The sequence below is a fragment of the Lissotriton vulgaris genome, chromosome 2_1 (genome assembly GCF_964263255.1).
Source record: "Lissotriton vulgaris chromosome 2_1, aLisVul1.2, whole genome shotgun sequence".
Lineage (NCBI taxonomy): Eukaryota > Metazoa > Chordata > Amphibia > Caudata > Salamandridae > Lissotriton > Lissotriton vulgaris.
In genome coordinates this window covers 548,985,274-549,004,794 of record NC_141687.1, presented here as the reverse complement: position 1 = coordinate 549,004,794, position 19,521 = coordinate 548,985,274, and the positions used below count along the sequence as shown (strand labels likewise).

General features: G+C 47.1%; 1 protein-coding gene across 1 annotated transcript in view; it reads right to left on the bottom strand.

The window, feature by feature from the left end:
- The window catches only part of MAP2 (microtubule associated protein 2), a 1,129,470-nt gene that overhangs the window by 638,397 nt on the left and 471,552 nt on the right, over window positions 1-19,521 (bottom strand). The gene's annotated exons all lie outside the window — the stretch shown is intronic.

The window sequence follows — 19,521 nt, the reverse complement described above, 5'->3', positions numbered from 1 at the left end:
TTGACAATAGTTTTTCTTGTACCCTGGTACTATTGGTGCACCTCACCAAGTGATCTCTGATTAAAGAGTCTGATAACTCGCCAAATTCACATGTATGTGCGAGTGTCTTCAATGATGCAACATAACTGCCCACACTTTCCTCAGGACCTTGCACCCTCGTGAAAAATCTTTGACGCTCCGACACCATATTAATGCGGAGTCCAAAGTATCGTTCCACCATAGTCATTAACATTTCATACACATCTGATTGCTCCCCATCACCGTCACCAACAGGTATCACATCCATGCTATCATAGATGCTCCTTCCTTCAACACCGAGGTTGTGCAGTAATATGGCTTGCTTCCTGAAAGCAGAGAATTTGTCTCCACCAATTACCACTATATATGAGTCAAAACGGTTTCTCCATCTTTTCCAAGGTATAATTGGCTAACCCCATTCTGAGAGGAAAGCAGGAGGTTGCGACATACTGGTGGTGGTGGTGGCCTTGGGACCATCCATGCCGCTATATTGACGCGAACGAGGACACTTTATCAGGTTCATTACTTTTGAACCAACACATAACGGTCGGAGAAGGAACGGATATGATTTCCTTCGCTGGGATATTTAATACCGGAGCGTGACGCGCCACAGAAGAAAGAGGATAAATAAGGGAAACTGGAACAACCGCATTGAGAGGAATATAAGGACGTAAGGAACACGCTCTACATCTCTCGAGGACTCGGGTACAGACTACCAGCCGAAGCACTCGCCCTGAAGAAACTCCTTGGTAGGAGTGAAACGCGTTGGCTGATTTTCTTGCAATTTGTATCTTAAATGCTTTTATCAAGAATGAACAATACTAAATAAAGAAACTTTTCATATACTCAAAATTGACAACTTTTTTTGGACTTCTTTCTTGTGCGCCCCCATGCAAGCCTAACAAAATACTGGTGGTGGTAGCCATGGTTACAAGGAGGGTTGCACTAAGTGAATATAAAGCATATCACAAAATGCTAGGAGCATCAATGACTTACATAAACAAGTTTTTGTCCTTACAATATAATAAATCTCACCATGCGTCCACAATTGCAGAAAGAAAGGTCAGAGCTTGATATTTGCCTCAATTGCAGCTCGATATTTGCCCTGTAGTAATTAGAAGTGAAGTCTACTTTTAGATGGCGGCACGCTGCTTGACATCACAACGCATGCATGAAGCGTCGGACGTAGGAGCAATGTGATGACAGGAGATTCACGAGCTATAGTGGTGATGCAAGTTGTACGTGGCGTAATTCCCAGCAAGCGTGAGGTTAGGCATGTGCGGTATTCGAAATAGTAGTTAACTTGCCACTTACAATAACTTTTAACTTTTGTGTCGGTAAATTAATAAAAGTAAGGCACAAAATTTCAGCGATCCTGGTGTACATAGTCACGCCAAAGATGCCAGGTCTAACACGTGTCCCCTCCAGCTGAAAGTGGAGAGAACTGCCCACCCTCTTGGGAGTTTTCTTCACTAAAGCACAAAAATCAGCGTTGTCGTGTTCTGTACCAGGGCGGTGTTCTACCGTAAAGTCCATTCCTGTAGGGAGATGGACCACCTCAACAGTTTTGGGTTCTCCCCCCTCATCTGCATCAACCATCTGAGGGGCCTGTGGTCTGTCTGAACACGGAAGTGAGTCCCAAACAGGTAGGGCCTCAGCTTCTTCAGGGCCCAGACCACAGCAAAAGCTTCCCTTTCAATTGCACTCCACCTCTGTTCACTGGGGAGTAGCCTCCTACTAATGAAAGCTACAGGCTGATACCAGCCCTCATCATTGATCTGTGAGAGTACTGCTCCCACACCATGCTCTGAAGCGTCTGTCTGCACTATGAACTCACTGGAGAAGTCAGGTGCCTTGAGCACCGGTGCTGTGCACATGGCAATCTTGAGGGTATCAAAAGCAGTCTGGCAGGCTTTGGTCCAACTCACTTTCTTGGGCTGCCTCTTGGAGGTCAGCTCTGTCAAGTGGGCAACGATGGTGCCACATCCCTTGACAAACCGTCGGTAATACCCGATGAGCCGTAAGAAGACTCTCACCCCTGTCTGGGTCTTGGGGGGCTCCCAAGCCAGAATGGTATCAATCTTCGCCTGTAGGGGCGCCACCTGGCCGCTCTCCACCTGGTGTCCCAAATATACCACAGATCCCTGCCCTATCTGGCACTTGCTGGCCTTGATAGTGAAGCCTGCCCTTTGCAGAGCCTTCAACACTTCACAGAGGTGTTGCAAGTGTTCCTCCGACGTGGAGCTGAACACAGCAATGTCATCCAGGTATGCGGCGCTGAATTCCTCCAGCCCAGTCAGTACCTGGTTAACCAGTCTTTGGAATGTGGCAGGGACATTCTTTAACCCAAAGGGCATGACTCGGAACTGGAAGTGCCCCTCTGGCGTTGAGAATTCTGACCTCTCTTTGGCCCCATCAGTTAAGGCAATCTGCCAGTACCCATAAGTTCAATCAAACGTACTAAGGTACTGGGCAGCTCCAAACCGATTCACAAGCTCATCAGCTCTGGGGATGGGGTGTGCGTCAGTCTTCGTGACCGCATTGAGCCCACGGTAGTCGACACAAAACCAGAGTTCTGGAGTGGCACCGGGCGCAGCAGCTTTTGGTACCAAGACCACTGGGCTAGCCCAGCGGCTGCAGGAGGGCTCAATCACCCCTAGCACCAAGATCTTGGAAACCTCTTCCTTGATGCTGGCCCTGACCTTGTCAGCTACCCTGTAAAATTTCTGTTTCACAGGTAAACTCTCTCCAGTTTCCACATCATGGACGCACCAATTGGTGATACCTGGGGTCAGGGAGAACAGGGAGGCAAACTGACCCAACACTTGGCGACAGTCCCTCTGCTGTTCTGGGGTCAGGGTGGGCAAGAGGACCACACCATCCACTGACCCGTCTTGCTCCTTAGCTGCCAGGAGGTCAGGGAGAGGATCACTGTCCTCTTCCCCTCTAGCATCTGTAGCCATGAGCATTCTCACTTCAGACCTCTCAAAGTGTGGTTTGAGGCGGTTCACATGCAAGACTCTCAGGGGCTGCCTGGGAGTCTTCAAGTTAACCAGGTAGGTTACTTCGCTCTTGCACTCCACCACCTCTTATGGCCCAGTCCACTTGTCTTGGAGCGCACAAGACTCCACTGGCGCCATCACCCACACTTTGTGCCCAGGTTTAAATTCGACCAGAGTGGTATTCTGGTCGTACCATTTTTTCATTTCTTCCTGGCTAGCTTCCAGGTTCTCCTGAGCGAGCTTCCTGAAGCGTTGTGTCTGGTTGCGGATGGCCAGCACATAGCTGAACACATCCTGAGGGGTCTTCCCAAGGGATTTCTCCCACCCCTCCTTCACCAGTGTGAGAGGTACTCTAACAGGTTGGCCATACAGGAAGTCAAAGGTACTGAACCCTAAGGACTTCTGAGGCACTTCCCTGTAGGCAAACAACAGGCATGGCAGAAAGACGTCCCACTTCCATCTCATGGGCTTCGCCGGGGCCCATAATCATACCTCTTAGGGTACGGTCGAACCTTTCAACCAACCCATTTCCTTGAGGGTGGTAAGGAGTGGTGAACTTATAAGTTACCCCACACTCCCCCACAGAGACTTCATGTACCTAGAGAAGAAGTTGGTACCCCGGTCGGAGACCACCTCTCTGGGGAACCCCACATGGTAAAAGATCCCCATCAATGCACGGCCCACCACGGGTGCTGTGATCGTGCTGAGAGGGACTGCTTCCGGGTACCGGGTGTCATGGTCCACCAAGACCAGGATGAACCTGTTGCCTAAGGTTGTCTTGTGGTCCAGGGACCCCACAATGTTGATGCCCACCCGCTCGAAAGGGGTGCTCACCACAGGAATGGGTTGGAGGGGTGTCTTGCACTTCACTCCAGTCTTGCCACTGGCCTGACATGGTTGGCAAGATCTACAAACGGTACCGACGTGCTTCTTCATCTGGGGCCAGTAGAAGTGGGCGACAAGCCTGTGGTAGGTCTTGTCTTGCCCCAGATGTCCTGTGAGAAGCACATCATGAGCCAGACCCATTAGAAGGTCCTTGAAGCGCGCGGGTACCACCAACACATGGGCTGCACCGGGCTCAGCAAACTTAGACTCGCTATACAACAACTCATCTTCCCAGTAGATGAAGTGATCTCTGGACCCTGGTCTGCAGCCTGTTGCCGCATACCCACAAGAGAAGGGCACTCTTTCTGCTCCTGGCAGAATTCCTCCCTGGAGGGCCCACCTTCTTGCTGCCAATGAGTCAGCTCATGCAGGTCACCTAGTTTGGCCACATGTTCTCCTGTAGGTTCCAGGTTCTGCTCCCTACTGGACCGTGGGAACAACTGGGGCTGGTTTCCCGCGCCTCTTCCTCTCCCGGCAGGTCTCTGGGCCACTGTTTCAGGCTCCAGTTCTGCTGAATCACCCCTACTGGCTGCCATAGCACGCATGGTCACACAGACCACGCAGGCAAACCCAACACCTCCAAATGAGTTCGGTGTTTTACATCCTTCCATGGAGAACTCTCCAGGCCATTACCTAGCAGACAGTCCACAAGCAAGGTATCACTGACATCAACTTCCAAAAGACCAGAGACTCTCCCCCCACTCAAAGGGTACACGTGCCACTTTGCAGAGGCGCACTGAACTGTCAGCTGCAACTACGGGGTGGAGCACATTGGGGATACACTGCTCTTCAGACACCCACTGACACCTCACAGATGTCAAGCTGGCTACTGTGTCTCTCAGAGCCTCTATCTCTCTCCCATTGACGGTCACCTTCTGCCCGTATTTCTTAGTGTTCAGGGGCAGTAAGGTTTCCTGGACCATCTCTTGGCCTCCTAAAGAGACAAGGGACATAACTGCTAGCCCCTCCTCCCCACTAAAAATCACCCCTCCCCCCAAAGCTACACTTGCTAACCCTGGGGCTGGAGCACCAGTGGGTGCTGGGGGTCTCTTGGGGCACCGGTTGATAACATGTCCCACTTCATTGCAGTGAAAGCAGGTAGGGGGACCTCTGTTGTCCCTGGGGTCTCGGTTGTCCCGCCTGCCCCTAGGGGGCCATGGCTTTCTAGGTTTGGCGGGTTGGGATTCCTGTCCCTGGGAACTATTTTGGGGCCCTTGAGAGAACTCCTTTTGGTTACCCTTGTCCCCCCACTCTTCTGCTGGGGAACCTGCCCACCTTTGGCTGTGGTACCCACAATTCCTCTGTGGACCCTGGTACTGGTCCAGCGGTCCGCCTCCTTAGCAAGCTCAATGGGGTCTGTCAGCTTGCTGCCTAAAAAATGCTGGCGCAGCTCTGGAAGACAAAGACTACTCAAGTGCTCCCAACTAATTAAATGCAATAACCCCTTGTAATCAGTTACTTTGCTGCCCTTCATCCAACCTACCAGTGCACGCAAGTACAAATTCCCACACTCCATCCAAGTCTTAGATTCTTTCTTCTTAGAGTTTCTAAACTGCAGTCTGTATTGCTCTGGAGTAAGTCCATACCTGAGCCATAGGGCTTCCTTCATATTGGGGTAGGTCATGGCACCTGCTAATTCTAAGGGCTCTAGAGCACTCCTCCCAGAAGCCTTAAAATGTTTCCAAAGGCCCGCCCCCCAATGGAGTTCAGGCACACCATTCATTCTCAATGCAATCTCATAAGAAGTAAACCAGGCATAAATATCCTCACTCCTATTGTAATTCTGTAGCAGATCCTTGGGAATATATACTTTACCCCCATGCACTGGCTGTGCGCTGCCACCATTTGAACTGGCACCCACCTCCTTGCCTTTAAGATCCAGTTCTCTCATGCTCAACCCATGAGCCAGAAGCAATTTCTTTTCCTCCTAGGCGCGGGCACTCTTGCTCTCTTCCGCCGCCTTTTCTCTCTCCTTTTCCATTTCGAATTGCTTCATTTTTAACTTCAGGACTTCCAAGTCATATTCTCTCACTCTTTGGTTCTCCTCTAACTCTTCCTGGGTAAAACCCCTACTGGAATGGGTGCTGTCAGGCCTTGAGCCTACTCTGCTCATAGGCAGATCTATGATTCGAAAACCATTCCATGTACTTGCATCATTTCCCTCTTGTGCCTCCCAATGGGCCTTCAAGATTCTCTGCAACTCCTCTTTCCTGGTGTTGCTCTATATGGGGCACTCATACTTTCTGCAGAATTGCTTACGCTCCTCAACTTTGTAGGAATACAAATCCTCAATGACAAATTCCAATTCTACTTCTGCCTCCTTACTGAGTGCCTTTCTATTCACAGACATGATGCTTTGAAGAGTTGCTCAAAAATAGAACCAGTAACTGTTACAAACAAATGAAGGAGTACCACCCGATGAGAGAAGGGAGAAGAGAAGGCTTTTTTCCTGACAAGGGGGTATTATTCCTTTGTAAGTAAACCCCTCACTCACCACCTAGTGGTGACTTGCTTCATCATCGGGGCCCACCCAAGTGGCCTAGCGTCACTTGGGTGTGCTTCAACACCTGGTTTACAGTGGAGCAGGTAGTCAAATGTGGGGTGCACAAAAAACAGTGTGAATGTTAAAATTGTCCTGGTCAACACTTCAGTATTATCTTTAATAAAAAGGTTATTGGACAAAGTTAAAACGTAAGGTGAGATACTGGCAGGGGAGTTACGGCCTGTGTATCTCTACTATGTGATGGTCGACATGTTTCTACCTTGAGGGGTAATCCCCGGTATTCCTCAGGACCAAAAACAAGGAAGTGGGAGGTGTGGGTCCCCTAAAAGACTCACCCTGTCCTAACTCCTTGGTCTTCCAGAAGATAAAACTGTATCTCTGGGAATTCACTCCTAAGGTTTAGGAGGTGAAAAAAACCTAGGGAAGGAAAGAAGAAGTAAGGGAAGTAATTACTATCCTGTTACGATGCGCAGTGTTTTTGGTGAAAAAAACGTCGTGCAGATATCCTTTCGTTCCACAGTGGTGAATGGAAAAGGTGCCTTCTCAGGTAGAGGGCGTGTCTACTTATAGAGTGAGAGCGTGCTCATATTGGTGAGGGTGCGCTATAGTAATTGTATACCTATGGACAAGTAGTTGTAGGAGCATGCGTGTCTTTTTTGGGGCAGCATGCTTATATGAGGCAAGGCAATGGCGCGATGCTATTCGCGTTTTAACAGCGTGAAATTGTGCTGCGCTTAACATAATACCATCTATTCGGTAAAAATGTGCCAGTAAATCCTACTTGGATGTTGTAGTGAACAAAAAGACATACAAGACTCTAACAAACATAAAACAGATAAAGATGCACGGGGCTGAGCTCAACAGAGTCAGGGCTTACTTTAGAAAAGCTCGTGGTGGACTTCATCGAGCTAGGGGTAGGCACTTCACGTTTGTCAACGTATTCTATGTGAAGAGATATGGAGCTTGTAAGTCACAACGTGGGTAAACCTGAATGGGCGTGGGCTCAAGGAATTGGATCGGCCCCTGGGGAGGGAAATCTACTTACAGTTGGTCGTGAAGGGTGGAGGCATGTAGCCTACGTCTACCGTCCGCCGCTCGGTTAGAACTGACTGAGCGAGCGCGGGGTAGATATCCCTGGGGAAACCCGCTTCCGGGGTAGGTCAGGTGACGCTACGTGTTCAGGTGGGCGGGAGGTCGTCAGGGAGCTCACAGGACGCTGCGCATGCGTGTTGGTGAAAGGTCTGCGCATGCGTAAGGATGTCATGGAGACCTATAGACGCTGCGCATGCGGGTTAGTTTAATGGCATCGCAAGCGTCGGGGAAAAGGACCCGCTTAGGAATTAGAGTGATAAAGCGTTGTGATCAATGCTTTCGGAGGTGGAGAAAGAATGGAAAAAGCCTTGAATTATCGAGGCCTATAAGAAATCTATGCAGATTGGGGGGCACGTACATACGTGGACCTCATTGGTTCTCGTGATGAAATCACAAGACTATAGTTCCAAGGGGTGCGAAAAATAACCTGCTGAGATTTGAAAGTTTCCACCCCCGTCCACTAAGGGAAAACCTCCCCTATGGACAGTATCTAAGACTACGCAGAAACTGCAGCAAACTGAATGACTATAAAGACCAAGCCAAAGATTTGACGGTAAAACTCACACAACGTGGATACCCGAAAAAGATCACTACGAAATGCCAAAAACGAGCAAGAAATCAACCTCGCGAAGCCCTGTTGGAAGAAATCACCAAAGAAAATGACAACGCACCTCTCACATGTGTTACCACATACAATGCTATCTCCAACATGGTTAGCAAAAGCATTAGAAAACATTGGCCTATAGTCAACTCTGGACCTTTCAAGTGGGAGAAACCTCTCTTTTCATATAAAAGAGCACAGAGCTTGAAAAATACACTAGTCAACACGAGACCTAGACAAAGCAAAAGCAACAGTGACCCCACCTTGACACAGATATGGGGTCTTCCACCAGTCACGGGACATTCACGTTGCGGAAACTGTAGTGTCTGTCATTTGACAGAAAATACAAAGACCATAGTCTTGGAGCCAGGCAAAATTTGGGAGCAAAGGGCACAAACTAACTGTAATAGCTGTAATGTTGTTTACCTTATCACCTGCACCTGCGGAAAACCCTACGTAGGAATGACGACACGAAAAATAAAACAACGCATCTGTGAACACAGAAGCACAATCAGATGCAAAAAGAACATAACCAAATTAACGGATCATTTCCTTTCAGCGCATCACACCACAAACGACATGAGGTGGAAAGTAATAGAACAATTGTCACAAGGGCCTAACATCCAAGCCCGTCTGTTCGAGAAGGAACAAAGGTGGATATACAGACTTTCCACCCACCAACGGGGCCTTAACGATAACATACCGTGGAATTCTGTAATTAAATGATGGCTACACAACATTTTTCAGATATGATCGACTCTGAAGCAGCCCTTTTTCAGCCCTGGCAAACCAAAACCCCGAATAAGACACACCATGGGCATTTTGAACCACACTAGCCCGGGGTTCATACCTCCACTAGCACTATTTTGCCCAGCACCGCTGTGTCTCTCACACGCATCGGTTTCCCTGACTCCTGCCCTTTTCGTGCACCCCTTGGAACTATAGTCTTGTGATTTCATCACGAGAACCAATGAGGTCCACGTATGTACGTGCCCCCCAATCTGCATAGATTTCTTATAGGCCTCGATAATTCAAGGCTTTTTCCATTCTTTCTCCACCTCCGAAAGCATTGATCACAACGCTTTATCACTCTAATTCCTAAGCGGGTCCTTTTCCCCGACGCTTGCGATGCCATTAAACTAACCCGCATGCGCAGCGTCTATAGGTCTCCATGACATCCTTACGCATGCGCAGACCTTTCACCAACACGCATGCGCAGCGTCCTGTGAGCTCCCTGACGACCTCCCGCCCACCTGAACACGTAGCGTCACCTGACCTACCCCGGAAGCGGGTTTCCCCAGGGATATCTACCCCGCGCTCGCTCAGTCAGTTCTAACCGAGCGGCGGACGGTAGACGTAGGCTACATGCCTCCACCCTTCACGACCAACTGTAAGTAGATTTCCCTCCCCAGGGGCCGATCCAATTCCTTGAGCCCACGCCCATTCAGGTTTACCCACGTTGTGACTTACAAGCTCCATATCTCTTCACATAGAATACGTTGACAAACGTGAAGTGCCTACCCCTAGCTCGATGAAGTCCACCACGAGCTTTTCTAAAGTAAGCCCTGACTCTGTTGAGCTCAGCCCCGTGCATCTTTATCTGTTTTATGTTTGTTAGAGTCTTGTATGTCTTTTTGTTCACTACAACATCCAAGTAGGATTTACTGGCACATTTTTACCGAATAGATGGTATTATGTTAAGCGCAGCACAATTTCACGCTGTTAAAACGCGAATAGCATCGCGCCATTGCCTTGCCTCATATAAGCATGCTGCCCCAAAAAAGACACGCATGCTCCTACAACTACTTGTCCATAGGTATACAATTACTATAGCGCACCCTCACCAATATGAGCACGCTCTCACTCTATAAGTAGACACGCCCTCTACCTGAGAAGGCACCTTTTCCATTCACCACTGTGGAACGAAAGGATATCTGCACGACGTTTTTTTCACCAAAAACACTGCGCATCGTAACAGGATAGTAATTACTTTCCTTACTTCTTCTTTCCTTCCCTAGGTTTTTTTCACCTCCTAAACCTTAGGAGTGAATTCCCAGAGATACAGTTTTATCTTCTGGAAGACCAAGGAGTTAGGACAGGGTGAGTCTTTTAGGGGACCCACACCTCCCACTTCCTTGTTTTTGGTCCTGAGGAATACCGGGGATTACCCCTCAAGGTAGAAACATGTCGACCATCACATAGTAGAGATACACAGGCCGTAACTCCCCTGCCAGTATCTCACCTTACGTTTTAACTTTGTCCAATAACCTTTTTATTAAAGATAATACTGAAGTGTTGACCAGGACAATTTTAACATTCACACTGTTTTTTGTGCACCCCACATTTCACTACCTGCTCCACTGTAAACCAGGTGTTGAAGCACACCCAAGTGACGCTAGGCCACTTGGGTGGGCCCCGATGATGAAGCAAGTCACCACTAGGTGGTGAGTGAGGGGTTTACTTACAAAGGAATAATACCCCCTTGTCAGGAAAAAAGCCTTCTCTTCTCCCTTCTCTCATCGGGTGGTACTCCTTCATTTGTTTGTAACAGTTCCTTGATCAGGGGATCAGGAGTATTCCCCGTCCAGCTACTTTGGACGAAATTCCTTACTCTCTACCTTGGTAATAGACAAAAATAGAACCAACCAAAAAACAGAGGTATGCGGTGGCGTAGTGGTCTGCACTCACTAGTGATGTACACCAATCACTGTGGGTCTAGTACAAATACAAGTTCAAATCCCACTGCTGACCAACAATGTTAGAACTGGGGGTCTCTAGTTGGCAGAGGTAGGTACTACTGTCCAAATAGGGACCCTTGCTTCTAGTCAGGGTAAGGAGGAAACACTCTTTAGATAACCTCTGCTCACTCCCTTGGTGGCTTGGCACAAGCAATCAGGCTTATCCAAAAGCAATGTGTAAAGTATTTGTATTTACACTCACAGTAACACAGTGAAAACACAACAAACTGACTCCACAACAGTTTAGAAAAATAAAGGTATTTAATTTAAACTACACAAGACCAAAACGACAAAAATCCAACATACACAGTTCAAGAATATGGTTGCAAAAGAGTTCTTAAGGTTGCGTTAAAATAATCCACAGTTGTATGAAAAGTTTACAGTTGCGTCACATTTAGCCAACAGTAACTATTAAATGCAACAAAGTTCCAAAGCAGAAGCTGGTGCGGTGGAAAACAAGCGATGCGTTGCTCCTGAGACCTTGGGGAGGCGTTTGCGACAGCCCCGCTGCAGCAGCGGGCGGTTGCGACAAATCCGGTCTGTATGGGGAGGAAGGCCACTTGTATGGATTCTAGTACGTAGGTTCAGTAGGAAGTTTGTTCACGCAAAGGCACGATGCGACGATCTCGTAGGGGCTGCGGAGATCTCCGAGGCAATGATGCTCGATCCAGCAGCGATCTCTCTCTCACTGCTCCCCGATGCAATGGCTCTGCGACGATGTTCGCAGAGACGTGATGCGGTCTGCAAGCAAGCGGTGCGGCGATCTCACCCAGTGATGACAGGCCCTGCGACGATGCTCGCAGAGATGGTGATCTTCCCACAAGCGAAGGGTGTGACGTCTTAGGCAGCAGCAACAGGCGCTGCGAAGATCTCGACCTCCGTAGTGGCGGGAATTTCCTCGCACTGTTGGAGATGCGCTCCGCAGTGATAACTTTTCTGTAGCAAAGTCTTTACAAGCGTGATTTCCAGCTTCCCACCACAGGTACAACTTTTAGAGGCACCACACATGAGCCAAGCACTCCAGGAAAGACAAAGCTCTCTCAGCAGAACTCAGGGAAGCTGGGGGTGAAGTCCTTTTGTTCCTGGGACTTCAAAACAGGGAGCCAGCTCTTCTCAGGCCCGTGGAGATTCCTTCAAGCAAGGGGACACAGCACAAAGGAAAGTCCTTCCCCTCTCCTTGGCAGCAAAGCAACAGCAGGGCAATCCAGCATAGCATCAGCAGTGGCAGAGTTTCCAAAGCATCTAAACCAGCAAAAACGAAATCCAGCACAGCATCAAAAATACAGGAGGTAGAGGCAAAAAAGACAGGGGAAACCAAAGATTCAAGGTGTAACAGTAGCCATTTGTGGTCGTGATTCCTTCTTCAGTTTCAGCTTTCTCCTTGGCAGAGGTTCCTTTTTAATTAGTCAGAGGTCCTATACTTATACCCCTAAAAGTCTTTGTTCCCTTTGTGCAGGAGGGCTCTGAGGCCGGTCTGAACCAGTTCTGGGTGTTCCTTGATCACTTTGTTTTCCTGGCTTCTCCTTTCCTTTCAGAGTGAGGGGAAGGGTCGTCAGCCACCCAGCAGGAGGTGGAGCCAGCATTTTGGAAGGCAGGCACTGCCCTATTCAGGCCCAGGTGCTATCTCCTCCCAGCACTCAAGTTGCAAATTCAGCCATTCAGCCTAGGGCTGACTCAGCCAGCCTCCTGGGGAATCCCCAGCCCCTGTCACTCTCAAACCAGACAGTCAATTCACAAACAGGCCAAGGCACACAGAAAGGTCAGACAAGAGAACAGCAACTTTCTAAAAGTGCTGTTCTCAAACACAGGATTTAAAAACAACCTTTCCTGAAAGATGTATTATTAAATTCTGAGTTCAGGGATACCAGACTTTTATGTCCTAACTTGTTCCTATGAGAAGATATGCTGGTAGCCACTGTAGCCAGCATTCCCATGATAGCCTATGGAGCAAGATAGCCTTGCAGCAGTAAAAAACGAAAATGGCTGTAATTCACTACCAGAGCATGTCACCTGCACAAGTACATGCTTTACCTTTCACATACAGTGCACCCTGCCCGAGGGGGTACCTTGGGCCTTCCATAGGGGTGACCAATGTGCACAGAAAGGGAAGAGTTAGGCCTGGCCAGTGGGGACACTGACCAGGAGGACATGGCAGTTCACAGACTGCACACAGGCACTGCGGTGCCAGGCCTGAGACACCATTTTGGGGCTACCCATGTGGGTGGCACAAGCAGTGCTGCAGGCCCACTAGTAGCATTTGTCATCACCAGCCCTGGCACACCCAGTGCACTTTACTAGGGACTTCTAGGTGATACAAATATGCCAATCATGTATATCCAATCACAATAATATTTTACACTCTGGCACTGATCAGCAGTGGCAGAGTTTCCAAAGCATCTAAACCAGCAAAAACGAAATCCAGCACAGCATCAAAAATAAAGGAGGCAGAGGCAAAAAAGACAGGGGAAACCACGCCAAAGATTCCAGGTCTAACAGTAGCCATTTGTGGTCGTGATTCCTTCATGTCAGATAATCTGGATTACCCCTGAATGAGCTACTGATCATGTTTATCCACATGGTGTTGGAAGCGGTCCATCCTGCTCGCCGGGGTATCAATCTTGGTGTCAATGAATTGGAGACTCTCCTTCATGTCTCATAACAGTGCGGCGAAATCACCTGAGGTAGGATTCGTGGAGAAATCCTGTGCATCCGCTGCAGGCAGGGGCTCCCATGTTTTATCAAACTGCATCTTAGATTTTCTTTAATCTGTCTTGCCCATGGTTAGCCTAGTCCTGTTCACTGATAGGGCATATAGTCAGATGTCCCTAGCACTGACCATGCTCCAGGGGGCTGAAAACAGGAGGAGTCCTTCATGTTATCCTCACAGGTGGGTCCTGGAACGCAGGAGCAGTACTAGTAAAAGCAGGTACTGCTGGCACCATAGTGTACACCAGAAGTGCACACCAACGTAGGGAGCACAATTGCACATATGGTAGAGGCCCGGGATCACAGCCCAAGACGGGGGCCCCAAGGATTAAAAGAGGCTGGGGGCTGGGTATGAAATTGCGAAGCAAGCACCAAGCATAGTGGGCTCAACTGCACTGATACCCGGCTGAATAGCTACGAAGGTTTCAGACTGCTATGCGTGACACTATATAATTCCAGTGTAATTATGAGTGACATTTTAACGACTACGAGTGACATTTTCTTGTGAGCAAAATCAAGCAGTGAAAATGAGGAAAACATATAAATATCAGAAATTACACCCATCTGAGCTTCAAGAAACTCAAAGACGATCTTAAATCTACTGCACAGAGCCAGAAATGGAAGAGCACTAAGTGGAGACAGGCTGCATGTCTAACCTTTTGCTGATAATGAAGAAAACACAACGCACGCAAGAAAAAGACGTGTGTAAACCTTGAAACAGTCAAATAACTGCTTAGAAATATAGCCTGTCAACAATCTTGAGTGTACCATACTGTCCGTTTAAAGCCCAGGCCATGATATCATACTTTTTGATTCGAAACTGCAAGTCCGAATAGCCTCCTATGGAGCACACCAAGAGGTGTTTTCGTCACAGGGGAGGCGGAGAGAGGTCTAGCTGCACATGAAACATATTGTGATCTGACTTTACTGCAGGGAAGTCAGAGTATTGCCCTTTCTTGCATCCTTCCTAGGTGGAACAACAGAGCCAGCGGGCCTGTAACTTCTGGACCAGGAAGATGACCATCGTCCACACACAGCTTGTGCGCCTGGCACACTGCATGTATCGCATAAACGATACAGGTTTAATTAGTAACTTTTAACTCAGCGACATTTGAGGAGTGAGTGATCAATACATGCACTGCTGCAGCCAGCGCAGCGAGCCCCATTAAAGTAAAACGTTTTCAACTGTTAGTACCAGGCAGACAGCACTGCACAAGTGCAGTCAGAGCAGTGCGGCTCAGCGCACTCTCCATGCTGCTTGCATGACAGTGCTTCTTAAAGGGTGGCTCTCTTATCTTGCTAATCTGTCTCAGGACCAGGAGGTGTCAGGAGGCACTATAGAAGGATGACTAAGGCATAGAGGCATCAAGCCAAAAATCGCTCGCAAAGGGGCAGATTCTCAGAATCTGCCCCTTTGCGACCGGTATTTTTGCATTTGGGATGCATCATCCCAAATGCAAAAATCGCAATTAAAGAAATTGCAAAATTGCGATTACTTGCATTTAAGGATTCTCAAATTGAGATTCCTTAAATGCAATGCATTAAAGTAAAAAAATTAGCGATTTCCCTAACTTGAACTTCATGGTAATTTGCAAAAACTTTGAAAAATGCACTAAAGTGCATTTTTCAAAGTTCCATTTTACACACAAACATGCCCTTAGGGGCATGTGTGTGTGCAAGATGTAACCATATGCAGATTTCAGGGGTGCAACAGGGTGTCCTTTTGACACCCTGGCACCCTTGAAATTGCAATCTCAATTTGAGATTCTCTAATTGAGAATCTCAAATTGAGATTGTCTTCCCATTGATTCCTATGGGCCTCAGGCCCATAGGAATGAATGGGGAGGTATTCCTTAATTGCGACTCGCAATTTGCGAGTCGCAATTAAGGAATTTTAAGAAATCGCTATTTTTTAAGCGAGTTCTTTCTGCATAGCATTTTGCTATTCCTTATTAGCGAATCGGTATTTTTCGCTGCCAAGGAATCGCAAAATGGATGCTTGTTGCATCTGTGGGGTTGCATTTTATTGCAGTGATGCGGTCCACCACACTAAAACGCATTAGTCTAACGCCTGATGCGTGGTAGTTGGCAGGGCTATGGCTGATTGCGTCAGCAGGTCCCTGGAGCGCTGATGCACCTGGCAGCCAACTAGTGAGCTCACTGACTCCAAGTAATGAAGCTGGAGGGCCCGCTCCATCCATGGCAGCCCCTCTGACAGTAGCAGCCATACAGGACAAGCAGGCCTCACCAGCTGAAAAGCCGAGAGCAAACAGCAGGAAGACGCAGGTGGTGAGACCACACCACACCCAGCTGCCAGCTGCTGACAGCAGAAGCGCAGCCCTGACCGGCTCTGACCTGGGAGCGACCGCTGAGTTCAGCTAAAGCGCTGGCCCCGCCGGGCCGCACCATCTCCACTGCCACAATCCACTCAAGGGCACTGAAATCTGCCAGTCCTGGACGACCACCTCAGCTCGACTCACAACACTTGTCTCAACTTCCAAAACCTTACCACCCTGGTGGACCACAACTGCTAGAAATGCTGGTTTGTAAAGGTAGGCTTGCGAAGCTCGAGGATTAAGCAGCCATCTTGCTGCTCAGCTGTCTGGGGCCCCTTTGATCAATAATAACCAGTACTCCAGATCTAGCTCCAACATTAAAATTGTTATGTAAGTAAATGCAACCATGAGTTTTCTATCTCTAGAATGTCCTTGTGGCTACTTCTCTGTGCTTCGGTGCCCATCACTCAGCAATCATCTCCCTGATTGTAACTTCCTTGTCCTTGGTGCATTTGACATGTGACGCCTTAGGAATATTTTTTATTTCATTTATTTTTTAGATTGAAGAAGCAGTGAGCTGACTTTTCCAGGCTAGAAAGGCACGTCCCCTCTCCTGCACGTCAAAGTGTGAAGAGCTCTGTGAGCTTCTCTCTTGACACCCCAATGTGGCAAAAACACTTCATATAGTGAGATAGTCAAGAACAGCAGGGCTGTAAAAATACAGGAACAATGAAGGATTCATTAACTCTGTGTTCACAGCAAGGCAACAGATCCCTGTGCAGTACAGATACAAAGCTCAGTTTGTTGGGTGCCCGTTGTACAAATGTGTGTGTGTTTTAATAAATATCTGCACAATCAATATTGAATAGTTGAGCCACTTTATTGAGAAGATCCCTGTGGTGTCCCCTGAAGGCCAGCTGAATCCCAGCTGACTTAAACTGAACCCCACAGTGGAATAAGCATAGCAATCCAAGGCTTGGGGCATTCCAGTAATCTGAAGATCAAATGTTTGAATCTTAGCAGGGCATCACTGATCATTTAAAGGAAAACTAAAAACGTATCAATGAACTGAGTATTTTAAAAACTGGTATCTAAGCACTAATGCCCACATGCATCAAACTGAATTGCATTCGCAAACGGTGCGAATCGCAAAATTCGTCCGTTTGCGAATGCAATTCATTGATTTGGGATGCATCAATTTAGAAGTGCATTTTCGCAATTTTAGGAATCGTATAAGCATTTGCGATTCCTTAAATATTTCGCGAAAGTTGAGATTCGCATATTTTTGCGAAAAAATGCTATGCATGAAAATTCGCAATTTGCGATTTTTTCAGAAATTGCAAATTGGAATTCAAACCTGGTGGTCATTTTCCTAACTTTGTTCACAACAGGTGACATTCATCAGGACTGCATATAAGGGGCCTCAGAAAGCATCCAAATCTTTTTCAGAATGGCAGCACTCTACTTTTTGGCACGCAGGCAGAGGTTGAGAGCAGCAGCAGGATGGAGGAGAAGGTTGATACAGGAGAGAATATTCAGAGTGCGCGTTACCTTACTAGGGCAGACTGAAGCAGAAATCTATGATAGGTATAGGCTCAATGCTCACTTAATTTTAGATTTAATTGAAGAATTGGACCCAATATTGCAGAGTCAAACACTCAGGACACAAGCTATACCACCCCATGTTCAGGTATTGTGTTCACTGCACCTCCTTGCTTCTGGGTCATTTCAGGGTGTAATAGCTATTGCTGGTGGTGTCTCCCAGAGTTCGATTCAGAAAAGGGGGTGGTGATGAACTGAGTGTCTGAATTAAGCAGACCACTCTTACCCAGTCCAAAGATCAGGGCTTGATCCAGAGTTCACTTTCCAGATTTTTTAATGCCTTTCTAAATGCCTTTCTAAATGCCATGTTACAAAGAATAAGGCATCACATTAAGTTTCCTAGTACACAGCAGGATTTGTTGAAAACCAAGTTAGATTTCTATAACATGGCTCATTTCCCACATGTCATTGTCTGTGTAGATGGCACACATGTTCCCATTTGCCCACCCTCTGAAAATGAATACATTTTTCGCAACAGGAAATGCTTCCATTCCCTTAACATTCCAGCAATTTGTAATGCTAAAACTATCATCACAGACTTAGTGGCAAGTTACCCTGGAAGTGCCCATGACTCCTACATTTTTAGACACAGTGCCATCCATGCACGACTGCTTGCTGGCAAATTTGGAGATGGATATTTGCTAGGTAAACTTACATTTTTTAATTCAAAAGACATCCTACTTTAATGTAGACACATGTCATTTATGCATTTCATCTGTCATTATAATTTCTTCTAGGTGATAGTGCCTATGCAGTGAGGTCTTATATATTAACACCATATCACAATCCAGCGACCAGGAAAGAGTAGCAGTATAACCTTGCTCACATAACAACCCGCAATGTGATAGAGAGACCCTTTGGTGTGATGAAATCCTGTTTTCGCATACTTCATAAGACTGGTGGAGCATTGCAATATCATCCTGAAATTTGTTGCAAAATAGTAGCTGCATGTGCAATGTTGCACAACTTAGCAACTGAGAGAGGCATAGAACTGGATGAAGAAGAAGTACTACCTCAAAATGACAATCAGCCTCAATAACCCCAACCAAGAATGCATGGACCAGAAGCAGCAGAGGGAAGAAGGAGAAGGGCAGAGATAACACAACATTATTTCTGAAAAAGGTAAGAATTACACAAGACAATCTGGTGCTTGAATGGAAATTATTTATTTCATTAAGTAAACTTAATGCATTGAAATCATGCAACTTAAATGTTTTTTGATATACTTATAAATGTTTTTGCATTCATGTTAGCAATAAATTTAATGATAATGAAAAGATTTGGCCATAAATGTAACAAAAATGTAACTTTACAGAAAACATACTATTTCTTACGCCCACGCACACCTAATGCCTCCCCCATAATAATGAAATTGCCCATGGCCATGTTGCGGGAATTATTTCGTTTCCTGTTGCTACGGCGTGCCCCAGGTAAGCCATGGTCAAGTATGCCACTGACACTACTGCCAAATTCACCTCCCTCCTTTTCTGTCTGCATATGAGTTGCAGTATCATTATGTATTTTATCAACAGCATCATGTAGTGTTCCCATTCCCCTGGCAATCTCTGTACAAATTTGCTTCATATCAAATTGCATGGAAACTGTCTGCTTGCAGAGTTGCGCAGTACAGTTGGACAGGCGATACATTCCCCTGGTATGACCCTGCATGCAGGTCATTGCTCTAAGGTGCCTTTCACTACTTCTCACTTGCTGGGTCTGTACCACTGTGCACAATGTCTCCAAAGATTTGCAATGCAGTCTAGCTTTTCTGAGGTTGTTTTATGCCCTTTCTCAATGACATTTGCAATTTTTTTTATACTGTTGTGCATGGCACCAATCTCTTTACTGATATGTCCAAGTTTTCCCTTAATAATTCTAATGTCTTTGCCTTGTAGGCGCTGAACTTTGAGGATTTTCTCTTCTACAACACTGCCGGTGCTGCTACCCTCTGCAGCTCTGCCAACATCTGATGGTTGTGACCGGCACCTCTAAAAGTGCTGAAGTCTCCTTCGCCTACTCTGCCTTGTGTTAGTGGTTGCTGCAGTTTGAACAGTCTGCATTTCAGAGACATTTTGATTTTGATCTTCATCTGAATCAG